This window comes from Myotis brandtii, unplaced genomic scaffold, assembly GCF_000412655.1.
Source record: "Myotis brandtii unplaced genomic scaffold, ASM41265v1 scaffold39, whole genome shotgun sequence".
NCBI lineage: Eukaryota > Metazoa > Chordata > Mammalia > Chiroptera > Vespertilionidae > Myotis > Myotis brandtii.
Window position 1 is genome coordinate 7,459,898 of NW_005364953.1, and position 15,483 is coordinate 7,475,380.

Below are 15,483 nucleotides of genomic sequence, written 5' to 3' on the forward strand. Positions count from 1 at the left end.
GCACCTCCTCTGAGTCTCAGTGTGCTTTTCTCTTTCCTTCTAGTTGTAGAATTTCCACTCAGCCAGCCTTCCTGTGGTTCTGGATGATGTTCGTTTTGTCTTTTAGTTGTATTTTTGAAGTGGTTGTGCGAGGCAGCAATTTCCAGTGTTTACCTATGCCACCATCTTGGTTTTCCTCTGCCTCTAGTTTATTTATAAACAATTTGTAATTTGTTTCATTTCCATTTTAACCCAAGAGTTTATTTTTTAAAATATATGTTTTTATTGATTTTAGAGAGGAAGAGAGAGATAGAAACATCAATGGTGAGGGAGAAGCATTGGTTGGCTGCCTCGTCCTGCACATCACATGAGCCTGCAACCTGGGCATGTGCCTGACTGGGAATTGAACTGTGACCTCCTGGTTCATAGGTCAATGCTCAAGCTCTGAACCATGCCAGTTGGACAACCCTAGAGTTTTTAGATAACTCATTTTAAATTTTCAAATGGCCACATTTCCCCCTATGGTTCTATTGTTTTGTTGTCTTTTATTATGTTATTGTGGTAAGAAGCTTTGCCTACATGTGCGTACCTACTATACATCTCAACCACAATGTACTACATACAACTAAAAATGAATCTAACATTTTCTCTCTTGAACTGGATACTCTTCCATATTCTTTACCTCAGTTGTAATACCACATCTACCCAATCACTCAAGCTAGAAATCTGCAAATCAGCTTCACCTCATCCCTCTCCCTTATTCACTAAATTAAATGAATCTTCAAGCGCTGCAAACTTTAGCTCCTAAAAACTCTTCAAATTGTTCCCTACTCTATATTTCTTCTTTGACATTATCTATTAAATAATACCATGAGAGATGATGATTAAGTTCACTTCCACCACTCCTGCCTCCCATTCATCCTTTCCAATATAGTTTTCTTGTTTGTTTGTTTGTTTTTGTTTCTGTTTTTTTGTGGAGGTGCAGGGGAATGAACCCAGGGCCTCGTGCAAGCCAACCTTCCAATATAGTTTTAACATTATTTTTATTTTTTCTACTGGTTATCTTTTTCATTTGAAATAATATTAATAAACTTATTTTTCCTGTTTGATCAACCATGGATAGTTTCGCCTAACTGCCCACCTTGTAAGATGGAGGCATTAGAGCCCTATATTTTCCTCTACCTCTTCTCACCCCACCTCCCAACCTATATTCCTTTCTCCACATCTCTATTTTCATACTTATGCAAACCATCATCTTATCAAGCTTCCTATCTGGTCTCCCTATTTCAATTCTTGCCCCCTCTTAAACTCTCCACACAATAGCCAAAGTAATCTCTTATGAATATGAATCAATTTCTGCTTCTGTCAATGGCAGACAACCTTCTTTCAGAGTAACCATTCCATTGAGAACAAGTATACAAGCTGATCAACACATTAAAAAACAATTTTAGCCCTGGCCGGTTTGGCTCAGTGGATGGAGCGTCGGCCTGCGGATTGGGGGGTCCCAGGTTCAATTCCGGTCAAGGGCATGTACCTTGGTTGCGGGCACATCCCCAGTGGGGGGTGTGCAGGAGGCAGCTGATCGATGTTTCTCTCTCATCGATGTTTCTAGCTCTCTATCCCTCTCCCTTCCTCTCTGTAAAAAATCAATAAAATATATTTAAAAAAAAAAATTTTAGTCTGGCAGATGTGGCTCAGTTGGTTGAGAGTTGTCCCATGCACCAAGAGGTCACTGGTTCCATTCCCAGTCAGGGCAAATGCCCAGGTTGTGGGCTCAATCCCCAATAGGGGCTGTGCATAAGGCAGTCGAATGGATGTTTCTCTCTCATCCATGTTTCTCTCGCTTTCTCCCTCTCCCGTCCTCTCTCTCTAAAATCAATAGAAATATTTGTAAAATGTTTTTGTCCCATTGAAGGGCCACTTAGGTAGGAAGAAATTGAGAGGCCAAGATTGTGGAGAATCTAGAGAGAGATAAAGCAGACATCTGGCAGCCATTTTGCTTTTAAGGCATTTGTCAGTTTGAAAGCTGTTGATCAAGAAGCTAGGAACCTAAGCAGAAAATAGTGGCTGAGAAACTGAGTAGAGCTTTCAGGAATCTCATGGAACTGAGAGGGGGGAAATGATGTTGAGTGTCCACAAAGGAAGAGGAGCCCTGGTAAAAACCACAGAATTTCAGCTGAAGGGCCATAACCTAGAAGAAGAGAGAATGGGAAACAGACTAGATCTCATAAAGAATAAAGCCCAGTCCTAGCCAGTTTTGCTCAGCGGCTGGAGCATTGGTCCATGGACTGAACGGTCCTAGGTTAGATTCCAGTCAAGGGGATGTAACTTGGTTGTAGGCTCAATCCCTGGCCCTGGTTGGGGCCTGTGCAGGAGGCAACCAATCGATGTGTCTCTCTCACATCCCTTCCACTGTATCTAAAAATCAATGGAAAAATAACAATTGCGTGAGGATTAACAAAAAGAAAAAGAAAAATCAATGGAAAAACTATCCTCGGGTGAGGATTAACAAAACAAAAACCAAACCAAACAAAAAGAATGAAGCCAGTCTCAATTTCTAATCAGATTAAGGTGATCTATTCTTATCTTGAGTGATTGTCAAGAGTAAAAAAAAAAAAAAAAGATAATAATAAATTCCCCCTGGAGGAAGATATCATCAACAAATACCTCAAATTATCTCTTCATCTTTTATATGGCACCCAACACTAATAATGATGCATGAAAAATGACAACCATTGGCTAGAAATCAAGAGAAAAATAGGCAATAGATATAGACCCACAGAAGATCCAGATATTAGAGCTCTAAGATATAGTCTTTAAAATCATCGTAATTAGCCCTAGCTGGTTTGGCTCAGTGGCTAGAGCCTGCTGACTGAAGGGTCCCAGGTTCAATTCCAGTCAAGGGCACATGCCCGGGTTCAGTACCCAGTAGGGGGCATGCAGGAGGCAGCTGATCAATGATTCTCATCTTTCTCCCTCTTCCTTCCTCTCTGAAATCAATAAAAATATCTAAATGCACAGCATTTTTTTAAAAGTTCTTTAAAAAATAATCATAATATGTGTTTAAAATTAAATGACATAATGGAAAATTACAACTACAGAAAATTGTTTACATATAAGAGGATTATATTAAGAAAAATGGGAGCCAGGTTTCTCACTGTTAATCCATTGAGAGGGCCTGGAAACAGCAATACCCTTGTCTTAGCTCAGGCGGCTACAACAAAATGCCATAGAGTGGTTGGCTTAAACAACAGAAATTTATTTCTCCTGGTTCTGAAGGCTAGGAATCTTAGATCAAGGTGCCAGCATGGTTAGGTTTGATAAGAGGTCTCTTTCAGATTTACAGATAACTACCTTCTCACTGTATCCTCATATAGTGGAGAGAGATCTAGTCTCTTCCTCTTCTTATAAGGGCACTCATCCCATTATGGGGGCCCCATCTTCATGTCCTCATCTAAATCTAATTATCTCCCAAATACCTCATTTCCAAATAATATCACATTGGGGAGTAGGGCTTCCACCTATGAATTTTGTGGGGACACAAACATTCAGTCCATAACAACCCTAATGACATTGAACATGTCTAGCACCCACATCTTGGTTTCTAAAATACTATTCTCCACTAAAAGGAACCAGAGCTCCTTGGATAAAAGGCTAATTCTGGGACTGGGGCAAAGAAAGTATAAACTGAGTTTGAAATTTCTTTTTGTCCTTACAAGTAAAGAAAGGCTCAAAGAATAATGGGGAAATGTCAAAAGAACACAGAAGGCAGCGTCAAACAGCTCCCACTGGCTAAATTTTAGCATCACAGTAAATGATAGTAATAACTTAACACTCATTAAATACAGTAGGAAGTCATGAGTCCATACTGACATGAATGAATGAGAAGTTTGATGAGAAACTGGGGATAGAGATAGATAGATAGATAGATAGATAGATAGATAGATAGATAGATAGATAGATGATAGATAGATAGAGTTTCAAATATATCTCTCCACAAAGTACGTATTCAGATATACCTCCTCACAAAATACTTATTAATTGCAAAGGGAAAAAGAATAACCTTACAGTGAAGAAGCCTAGAAGACACCACCTTAATGCAATAAAAGAACAAAGCATCACTTCTGTTGCCATCCTGCCAAAAGCTTATAAACTGAATATAATTGTGAGGAAACGTCAAGTAAACCTAAGTTGTAGGACATTTTATAAAAAAAAAAAACTAGATTATAATCTTCAAGTGTCAAAATCATGGAAGTCAATAAAAAACAGAAATGATTGCATATTGGAGGACACTAAATAGACATGACAAACAAATGCAGTACTTGGTTCTGAATTTAATTATTTAGCTGTAAAGGACATTACAGTGGGGCCTTGACTTACGAGTTTAATTCGTTCTGAGACCGAGCTCGTTAAGGAGCTCGTTAACTCAAATTACTCTATCAACAATGCAAAAAATAGGTCGAGAGACAGCTGGTATCTCAAAAAACTCGTTAGTCGGGACACTCGTAAGTCAAGGCCCCACTGTATTGGCAAAATTGACAAAACTTGAATGGAATCTGAGTATTGGATAATAGCAACTTAACGGTGTTAATGTTATGATTTGATGGTTATATTGTAGTTTTTTTTTTAATATATTTCATTGATTTTTTTACAGACAGGAAGGGAGAGGGATAGAGAGTTAGAAACATCGATGAGAGAGAAACATCGATCAGCTGCCTCCTGCACACCCCCTACTGGGCATGTTGCCCGCAACCAAGGTACATGCCCTTGACCAGAATCGAACCTGGGACCCTTCAGTCCGAAGGCCGACGCTCTTAGCCACTGTGCCAAATCGGTTAGGGCTATATTGTAGTTTTGCAAGAGAATTCCCTTTGCTTTGTTTTAGGAAATAGACACGAAAATGTTTTAAAATGATAGGGCATCACATCAGTGACTTATTCATAAAAGGTTCAGGAAAAAGTTCTTTGTATTGTACTTAAACATTTCTGTAGGTTTGAGATTCTTTAAAGATTTTTTAAAATGTCTCATGGGGTTTAAAAACATGATGAATTAAAATTCATGACATTAACTGCACATGGCAACAGCTCAATTTACAAGGGAATAAATTGAGTTAAAGTGTTGATAGATCCTTATATTAAGAAGTAGTAAAAGTATTAATTGCAGGTAGGTTTTAGTCAACAAAAGAGGTTGTAGTTTTTAGGTTAACAACTAAAAGAATAATAAAAGAATATGTTAACTAGTAAACTAAAAAATGGAAAATAAAATAATAAAAAGTGCATCATATTTAGTAACTCACTTCCAAAGAATAAAGCTTGGGAAGGGAAAAAAAGCAACTTTACAGTGGAGTAAACTGGAAAACATCACCTTAATCAAGGCTTATATGACTAGTAATAAGTCATGTTTATAGCATGAAACCTCTAAAATGATGAAGTGAGAAAAGCACTTCATCTCTGTGGTATTATTTCTCAAAACCCATTAACCCAATCTAATCATGAGAAAAACAGCAAATAAACTCAAATTGAAGGACATTCTACAAAATACCTGACAAATTGTGCTCAAAACTGTTAAAGTCAAAGACAGAAAATGGCACAAATCAGAGGATTATAAGGAGACAGGACAATTAAATGCAATGTGGTACTGTAGATTGGATCCTGAAGCAGAAAAAGAACATTAATGGAAAAACTAGTGACACCTGAATAAAATCTGAAGTTTAGTTAATAATGATGTGGCAATGTTGGTTTCTTAATGTCAACAAATAATAGCATTAAAGTAAAGTGAAATTAAGGGAAATTGAAACTGGGTATATGGAAACTCTCTGTTTAATCTTTGAAACTTTTCTGTAAATCTAACAATATTCCAAAATAGAAAGCTTATTTAAAACAAACTTCATAAGGGACTCATAGATAAAGTGAGCAGATGTATGGTTACCAGAGGAGAGGGGGTTGGGGAGGCTGGGTAAAAAAGTGAAGGGATTAAGAACTACAAAATGGCAGCCACAAAACAGTTCCAGGGATGTCTGACCCTTTGCAACAGCATGGATGGACCTGGAGACCATTATGCTAGGTGAAATAAGCCAGTCAGAAAAAATACAGATATCACATGATCTCACTCATATGTGCAATCTAATTAACAAAATAAACTGACAAACAAAATAGGTCCAGAGACATGGATGCATGGAACAGTCTGACAGATCTCAGAGGGGAGGAAGGGGGGGGAATGGGAAGAGATTAACCAAAGAGCTTCTATTCATATATGCATAGCCCATGGACACAGACAATAGTGTGGTGAAGGCTTGGGTTGGGGTGGGAGCTGGGTGGAGGGGGGAAGAGGGGCAAAATAGGGGATATCTGTAATACTGTCAACAATAAAAAATAAACTGAAAAACATTAAGTACAACATAGGAAATATAGTCAATAATATTGTAATTACTATGTAAGGTGCCAGATGGGTACTTGAAATATTGGGAAAACCATTTTGTAAAATATGAGATTGTCTAACCCAGCCGTGGGCAAACTACCGCCCGAGGGCCGGATCCGGCCCGTTTGAAATAAATAAAACTAAAAAAAAAAAAAAAAAACCGTACCCTTTTTTTTAATGATGTTTACTTTGAATTTATATTAGTTCACACAAACACTCCATCCATGCTTTTGTTCCGGCCCTCCGGTCCAGTTTAAGAACCCATTGTGGCCCTCGAGTCAAAAAGTTTGCCCACCCCTGGTCTAACCACTATGCTGTACACCTTAAACTAATACAAAATAGTATTGAATATAAACTGTGCTTGAAAGATAAAATTTTTAAAAAGAAAGACACTTTTCACATATTTGTAGGAATATTAGAGGAAAAAAATATGCTGTTTCACTTCACAATAGACCACAAGCACATTTGCGTTTTTAATTTCTTTCAATTAAAGTTTACATTCAATATTATTTTATATTAGTTTCAGGTGTACATTTGCATTTTGCTGTTGTGTTGTTGTTTTTTGTTATTTTAAAAAATATTTTTATTGATTTCAGAGAGGAACGGAGAGGGAGAGAGAGAGAGAAACATTAATGATGAGAGAGAATCATTGATCAGCTGCCTCCTGCATGCCCCTCACTGGGTATAGAGCCCACAACCCGGGCATGTGCCCTGACAGGGAATCAAACCATGACTTCCTGGTTCATAGGTCGACACTCAATCACTGAGCCACGCCGGCCAGGCTGTTGTGTTGTTTTAACTACCTGCCCAGGTATCCTATGGAGCAGTCAGCTTGACTGTCCTTACACATCCAAGACTTACACATCATCGCATGCATTACCATGATTTATACACAGAAAGGGGGAGGATGGGATTAAGTTATTCTATACGTTTCTCTGCTATTTGTCACATCACAGAACATATCACAGGGACCTGCCAGGTCAGGTCAGGAGCTGTAGCTTCACTTGTGTTCATAATATTCCATTAAAAATAAAACAAACTTCATAAATCCAAAAGTAGACAACAAAGGGGAAAAGGAAAATGAAGAATAGATATGACAAATAGGAAACAAACAAAAAGATGGCACATATAAACCTACATGTGTCAATAATTACATTAAACATAACTGAATTAGCCCTAACCGGTTAGCTCAGTGAATAGAGTGTCGGCCTGCGGACTGAAGGGTCCCAGGTTCGATTCCAGTCAAGGGCATGTACCTTGGTTGCGGGCACATACCCAGTAGGGAGTGTGCAGGAGGCAGCTGATCGATGTTTCTCGTCGATGTTTCTGTCTCTCTCTATCCCTCTCCCTTCCTGTCTGTAAAAAAATCAATAAAATATATATTTTTTTAAAAAAAAAAAGGTCGAAAGGGGCCCCAAACACATTCACTATCTTTTAAATTTTAGAAAAATTAGCTGAGAATAGGGGAAAAAAACCCAACATCTACACTGTGGGAACCACGCCAGGGTCCCTGGATAGTCAAGGCCAATGGGAGCACAGAGGCCTTGTTGTCAATACACCAGAATGGCCAAGGCCACTCTGAGCATGAGCCTAATTGGGGTGCCCAAGGCCAAGATAACATGAGCGAGTGCAAGGATACATGGTACACTGTGCCCTTCTGTAACCCAAAGAATTGATGTCACTGTTGGCAACTAGCCTTCTTTATTGCTGGCGTAATATACAGGTTACTGACGAGAGAGCACCTGGGCAGAGAGAGCTCAGAGAAGCAGAGGCAGTAGACACAGAGAATGTAGCCTCTATGTGTGCAGGAGAGAGGAAAGCTCAGATGGAGCTGAGAGCTGCTACAATGTAAGACTAAGAGCAGTCGGAGAGCTCAGATATGGCTACCATGTTAACCAGACAGTGTGCGGGGCGGGGGGTGGGGGGGAATGAATCTCACTATATGAGGCTACAGAGACCAGCCAGTGTGTGCTGGGCAGGGGAGACAGGAGAAGCTTAGATACTGCTATGATGTGAGGCAGTGAGTCTAGGGGGCAGCATGAGGCTGCTCAGATAATAGCTGTGGGTACAGAGACTAATGCTGCTTTGTAGAAAAGATATGTATTCACCAGCTGGTGTCCGGCTGCCTGCCTGTATGGATTTTGCTGTGAAGAATTATCTTGTCTGATGGTTATATGGCCAGTGGCTTCTGCAATAAAGACTCATTCTTATACACCCACAACTTCTCATGGCTTTTCCATCTGAGACCCGGTGTCCAAGGAGGTCCACCCCAGGCAGGGGGACTCAGACCCAACACCTGTAACTAGTGAGCAGGGGATAAAGGAGGAACTTGGACTAAGTTCCCAACAATGTAATGGGCAGGGTTCAAGCAGGAACCAGCCCTGGCATAGTCAGGAAGAATTCAGAAGAATTCAGAACAACTCAGAGCAGCAGTGCTCCTGCTGGCTCTGACATACACCATAAGTCTTTTTATTAATTACTTCAATTTTTAACTCTTTTCTGAAAGCGTTAAGGACATCGAGACCCATATTGTAGATTATGTACCATCTCCTCTTTGGCTATGAGATGTGCAGTTTTGTTACCTAGAGACATCAATGAGTTCAATTTCTGAGACCAGTCATTTAATAAATTATTTGGATCCTCAGGACTCTGGAAGTTGATAATTCCTGACAACCTGTCTACTTTAACAAAGATGGAAAAGACACACTTTATTTTACTTTATTATTTCAGAGAGGAAGGGAGAGGAAGAGAGAGAGAGAGAAACAACAACCCTGCACGCCCCACATTGGGGATTAAGCCCAAAACCCAGGCATGTGCCCTGACCTGGAATCAAACCGTGACCTCCTGGTTCATAGGTCAATGCTCAACCACTGAGCTACACCAGTCGGGCGAGACATTTTAAATGTAAGGATATAAAATGGTTAAAAATAAACAAATGGCAAAAATGACACATCATGCAAGCAATAACCAAAGTAAATCAGGATAACTATATAATAGACAGAATAGACTTTAAGGGAATCTTCAGTATAGAGATGCACAGGGACTTTTCACAATTATAAAAGATTTGATTCAACAGGAAATTATAACAATCTTAAAATTGCAAATACCTGATATCATAGAAAATATACACATAAAAAGTGACAAAAGTAAGAGAATAAAGAAATTTACAATCACCCCGGCCAGGTAGCTCACTTGGTTAGAGCACTGTCCTGACAGGTCAAGGTTGCAGATTTGATCTCCAGTCAGAGCACATATGAGTCAACCAATTAATGCAAAAATAAGTGGAACAACACTTTCTCTGTCTCTCTCTGTCTTTCATCAATAAATTTTTAAGAAGAAAGTTACAATCAAGTTGATAGATTTCTATACATGTCTCCCAGTAATTGGTAGAAAAGGCAGATAAAAAACCATTAAGCATATAGAAGAGTTGAAGAACAACAAAGTTGGCCTGATAAATATAGAACACTATACACAACAATTGAACAATACATAGTCTACTCAAATGCAAATGAAACATTCATCAGCATGTATCATACTATGGTCTCTAAAGCAAGTCTTAAATTTCAAAGGACTGAAATCATATTATCTGACCACAGTAGAATTAAGCTAGAAATCAGTAACAAAAATATAACAGGAAATCTCTACTTGAAAATTATATAATACACTCCAAATAACCCAGGGTTCAAAGGAGAAATAAATGTACAGCATAGGGAATACAGTCAATAATATTGTAATAACTATATATGGTGCCTGCTATGATGACCTAAAGCTGAACCTAGGTAACTAGGCTTACGTTTAACAACAAGAACTTTAAAAAAAACTGAGCAGAAATTCCAGTTGTCACACACTGCAGGGTAAATAGACACTACATAATTAGTCCAAGCACATCATTAAAATAAATAAATATTTAAAAACAAAGAAACAAGGCATAGCCCATACAGAGGAAAAAGCAGCTTATATACATTGTTTCTGGGAGGGCCTAGTAAAGATTTCAAATAAGCTATTATAAATATGTTTGAATAACTAAAGGACACCATGTTTAAAGAATTAAAGCGGGGGCAGTGGGAGCGGGCAGGGAGAGGTCAATGGGGAGAACAAAAGAGGCATATGTAAAACTTTCAACAATAAAGAATTTTAAAAAAAGAATTAAAGAAATGTATAATGACAATGACTCATCACATAGAGAATATTAATAAAAAGATACAAATTATAGAAAAAAATGGAAATTCTGTAGTTAAAGGGTATAGCAAATGAAAAAAAATTTACTCAAGGGGCTCAACAGTAAAAAAGAATGAAGAAAACTGAATAATCTCAAAGGCCTGTGAGACACCATCAAACACACCACATATGCTTAATGGGATTTCCAGAAGAGGAGGGGGGGGATGACATAAGTATTTGAAGAAATAATGGGTAAAATTTCTCAAATTTGATGGAAAACTTTAAGCTACGCATCCAAGAAGCTCAATGAATTCCAAGTAGAACAAACACAAAGATATTCACAGCTAGATAGATATTAATCAAATTGTTCAAAGCCAAAGCCAAGAGAAAAACTTAAAAACAGCAGGAGAAAAAGTATATATATGCAAAGGAACCACAATAATATTAACAGCTGCCTTGTCATCAGAAACAATGGAGACAAAAGGAAGCAACAGGTGCCCATCAATAGATGAGTGGATCAAAAAAATTGTGGTACATAAGTACATTGGAATATTACTTGGCCATAGAAAAGAATAAAATCTTACCATTCGGGACAGCATGGTTGGACCTAGAGGACATTCTGATCAGTAAATAAGCCAGTCAGAGAAAGACAAATACCATATGATTTCACTTATATTTGGAATATAAATAACAATATAAACAAACAAAACAGAAATAGACTCAGAGATACAGAAAACAGACTGATGGTTGCCAGAGGGGAGGGGGATTGGGGACTGAGTAAAAAAGGTGAAAGGATTAAGAAGTACAAGTTGATAGCTGCAAAATAATCACAGGAATGTAAAGCATAGCATAGGGAATATAGTCAATAATATTGTAATAACTATGTACTGGGCACATGCCCAGGTTTTGGGCTCAATCCCCAGTGGGGGTGTGCAGGAAGCAGCCAATCAATGATTCTCTTTCACTCTCCCTATCTCTCTGAAATCAATAAAAATGTATTTTTTTAAAAAAAATTTAAGAAAGATAGAAACAATGGAGACAAGAAGGCAGTGTTATGACATGTGCAAGGTGCTGGGTGGCGGGACTGCAGCCAAGAATTCTAGAATTCAGTTCACCGTGGTAACAGCTCATGACAACACTTTCCTCTCAGCTTTGGGTGAGCCTTCAGGTCTTCTGCTCTAAGATGTGCTGATGAGAAGGGCGTGGAGAGGTCTCTGACCTGACACTATGGGTGACAACTTTGAAGGTATGAGCATTGAACAACTGAAACTGGAGTTATTGGAATAAATCCGTAAGAAAGACTTAGTAAAACTCTCAATAAATGAACTAACATGTAAGATAGCGGAACAGAAAGCCAACTTCATTAAAAACATTGAATGGAAAATGCTTTATGAGACACAACTTGAAGTGAATTATCAACTGAGAGAGCAAATAGTTACTCTGAAAGAGAAATCGGGAAAACTCAGTGGAGATCCTTCAGATATACAAGGTACTATTGAAGTCTACATGGAATTGTCAATGAGATATTTAGTGAAATTACTTAGAAAACTACTCCAAGAGAAAAGGCGTCTTGAAAATCAAGTGAAATACTATTCAGTTAAAGCGGAACAAGAAGAAAGGGCTTACAAAAAGGTCGAGGATGAATGCCAAAAATACCTTAATAGCCTATTTCAGGTCTCTCACTTATACAAAATTCCTAGAAGACAACATATGGATGAATTCCATAGAAGGAAAGAGATTCCAGTAGAAATGGGAAGGTACAATACAGCTAATCAGAAGATAGGAAATGCCAAGAGAGAATCAGCAAAACAGAGTAGAAGATCAAACTGTCTTCCAAAACTCAATCCATGATTAAAGAATTGGATGGGTTTCTATTTCTTCCCCTTTTTCATTTGTTATATTCACCTTGTGAAGTTAATACCCAACACGTTTTTTTTTCAGGGAATGAAATAGATAAGAGTTATTAAACCTCTTTCGCTCCTCTTTCAGAAGTTTGTCCCTTTGTCTGTGTCAAAGTAATTTTCTTAGTAATTTGGTTTAGTTTCAAAAATTATTTTAGAAAGTAATTTTGGTGACCCTAAAATTATAATAGCAGTGTTTGTAATTCTTAAAATATCCTAAGAAACCTGAGTGAGGAACATTTAAAATTATCCCAATCATTGCAATAGTGTATTAGGTGCACATCTTATCATGGGGACTCACTCCATGTTTAAGTGTTAGCTCTACAGGAGCTACTTTGGAATACTTTCCAGATGTTAGAAAATGTCTGTGTTAGAGTGATGGCATGCATGTTGGTGGGGTACTATAAAGAACTGAAATGGGAGACACTCTAAGATCTCTATTCTGTTATCAGTTTTGCCACTGACACTATGGGTGACAACTTGGAAGGTATGAGCATTCTGACTTTGAGTAAATCACTTTGCATTGCATCAACAGACACAGTTCTCAGAGCCTCTCGCTACATCGGACCTGTTATCAAAAGACAGGGGATGGTGTCTCCAAACGCATTTTGCCTCGGCTTTAATCTTTATGGTTTTTACGGTTGTGTTTGTGGTTGCCTTTGGTTTATTTTGCAAATTTAAAATCTCAACTTTTCTTTCTTTTTAGCTTTAGATCTCTCTCCTAGAACAAACTGTACAATACGTACTTAATGTAAAATATGATTCTATGAAAGTAACATGGTCCTGTAGAATTTTTAATACATTTTTAAATGACAGTTGACATAGAATGTTAGGTTCATTTCAGGGGTACACCTCAATGATTAGACATTATATAGTTGACTAAGAAATCATGCAATTAATCTCATACCCATCTGACACCATACACAGTTATAATATTACTGGATGATCAGTGCTCAAAATCTATGCACTCTTGGGGGTCCCTCAGCGACCCCTGGGGCATCTTCCAGTCTAGGACCCCTTGAGGGATGTCCTTTTCTTTTCTTTTATTTTTTTCTTAATTAAAACTTTGTTGTTGGATCAACTTTTCTTTTTGTACTGACACCACAAACGTCTTTCTTATCATCTCAGAGGGAACTCACAAACCATAGAACAACGCACCGCATGGAAATAATTTGTAAAAAATATGCTTTACCTTTAACAGCTGATAAAGGAACACAGCTAACATCAGCATCAAGGTGGGATTCTTCACAGCGGTCTTGCTTCTCAGGTGCTGGTGAGAGAGGCCGATATCTGAGATAGTTGATGGGGAAAACAGGAAGCAAAGAGAGAGGTGAAACAGCAAGTAGGATTCATCAAGTCACATATAGAATGATCTCTCCCTTCCCCAAACCTCAGCGATGCTCTTGGCAAGAGCTGTATGTTTTTGCTGCTAAACTCACTTCAGTCCACAAAGTCCAAATTCCTCCCTCAGATCAGACTCCATCCCCAATGCTTCCTCCTCCTCCTCCCATCCATCTTTTTCTTACCTGTTCTTCTTGCTCTGAAGGCAAAGCACCGTTCTTCGTTCCTTTCCTCTGTGACCGGTCTCTGCTTCCCTCTGTCACCTGCAGAAGAAAGAAAATGGCGATGATACACCTGTTCCAGGGAGTCCATGTATCAGGAATGTGTCCAGAAAAAACAAGATTCCCCTCACTAACACCCCAGAAACCAGTCCCGTGAGACAGGTGGTCGTCAGAAAGGAAAGAGGTTGATTCAGGTGCCGGAAACCTGAGAAGATGGAGGAAGCTCGTTCCAGAACCCATCTGCACATCTCAGTGCAGGCAGAGGCTTTTATAAGGAGGGAGAGGCCAAACAGAGCAAAGAGGTCAGTGGGAGGGGCTTGAGAAGTTCTCTATGTGCTGACAGGCACAGTCCAATCTGATAAGGATCTTGCAAGTGGTCAGGTGTCGGTCCAGTGTGCGTCATCAGAGACTTTGTCCTCCTGTTTCTAAGGTTTAAGGTCATCAAGTCTCCCAGAACGGGTAATGTCAGAGTTAATATCTTCTAAAATTAGTTCCTAGGATTATTATACAAACATGCTGTTTACCTACAATCTTCATTATTAGTCAGAGTCCACAATTACAGGAACAATGTGGAAAGAATGGTGAGGTAAGTAGTAATACCCATGAATTACATGAATTCATGTAATTACTGTGACATGAATGCTGACATGCTTCGTTCTTCTTCAAGGCGTTTCCACCCTTTGAAAAAGTCAAATAGGCCATAGCCAGATTGGCTCAGTGGATCAAGTGTCAGCCTTCGAATTGAAGGGTCTCGGGTTTGATTCCCGGTCAAGGGCACATGCCCAGGTTGTGGGCTTGATCCACAGTGAGGGACATGCAGGAGGTGGCTGATCCTTGATTCTCTCATCATGGATGTTTCTAACTCTCTCCCTCTCTCTTTGTCTCTGAAATCATTAAAAATATATATTCAAAAAAAGGCCGGCGCTCTATCCACTGAGCCAAACTTGCTTGGCCAAAACGTCGTCTTTAAATGACTACGCACCTGGTATGTTAAACGAAAAAAAATAATAAACTTTTTTCAAACAATGGGCATGTCATCTGAATGCAACACTTGCTAAATATTTTTTTAAATTTTTTTTTTTGACTCAGAGAGGAAGGAAAAGCGAGAGGGAGAGAAACATCCATGATGAGAGAGAATCACGGATTGGCCACCCTCCCGTTCTGCCCTACTGGGGATCGAACCTGAAACCTGGTTGTATGCCCTAACTGGAATCAAACCCTTCACCTTTTGGTATATGGGAGGACACTCCAACCAACTGAGCCATGCCAGCCAGGCCTTTAATATGTTAGAAAGTTTAAATGTCTAAATATTTTACAAAATATTAAGAACTACCATTTATAAAAACAAATGTTGCTATAATAAAGAAAGACATGCCGAAGCCGGTTTGGCTCAGTGGATAGAGCGTCGGCCTGCGGACTGAAAGGTCCCAGGTTCGATTCCGGTCAAGGGCATGTACCTGGGTTGC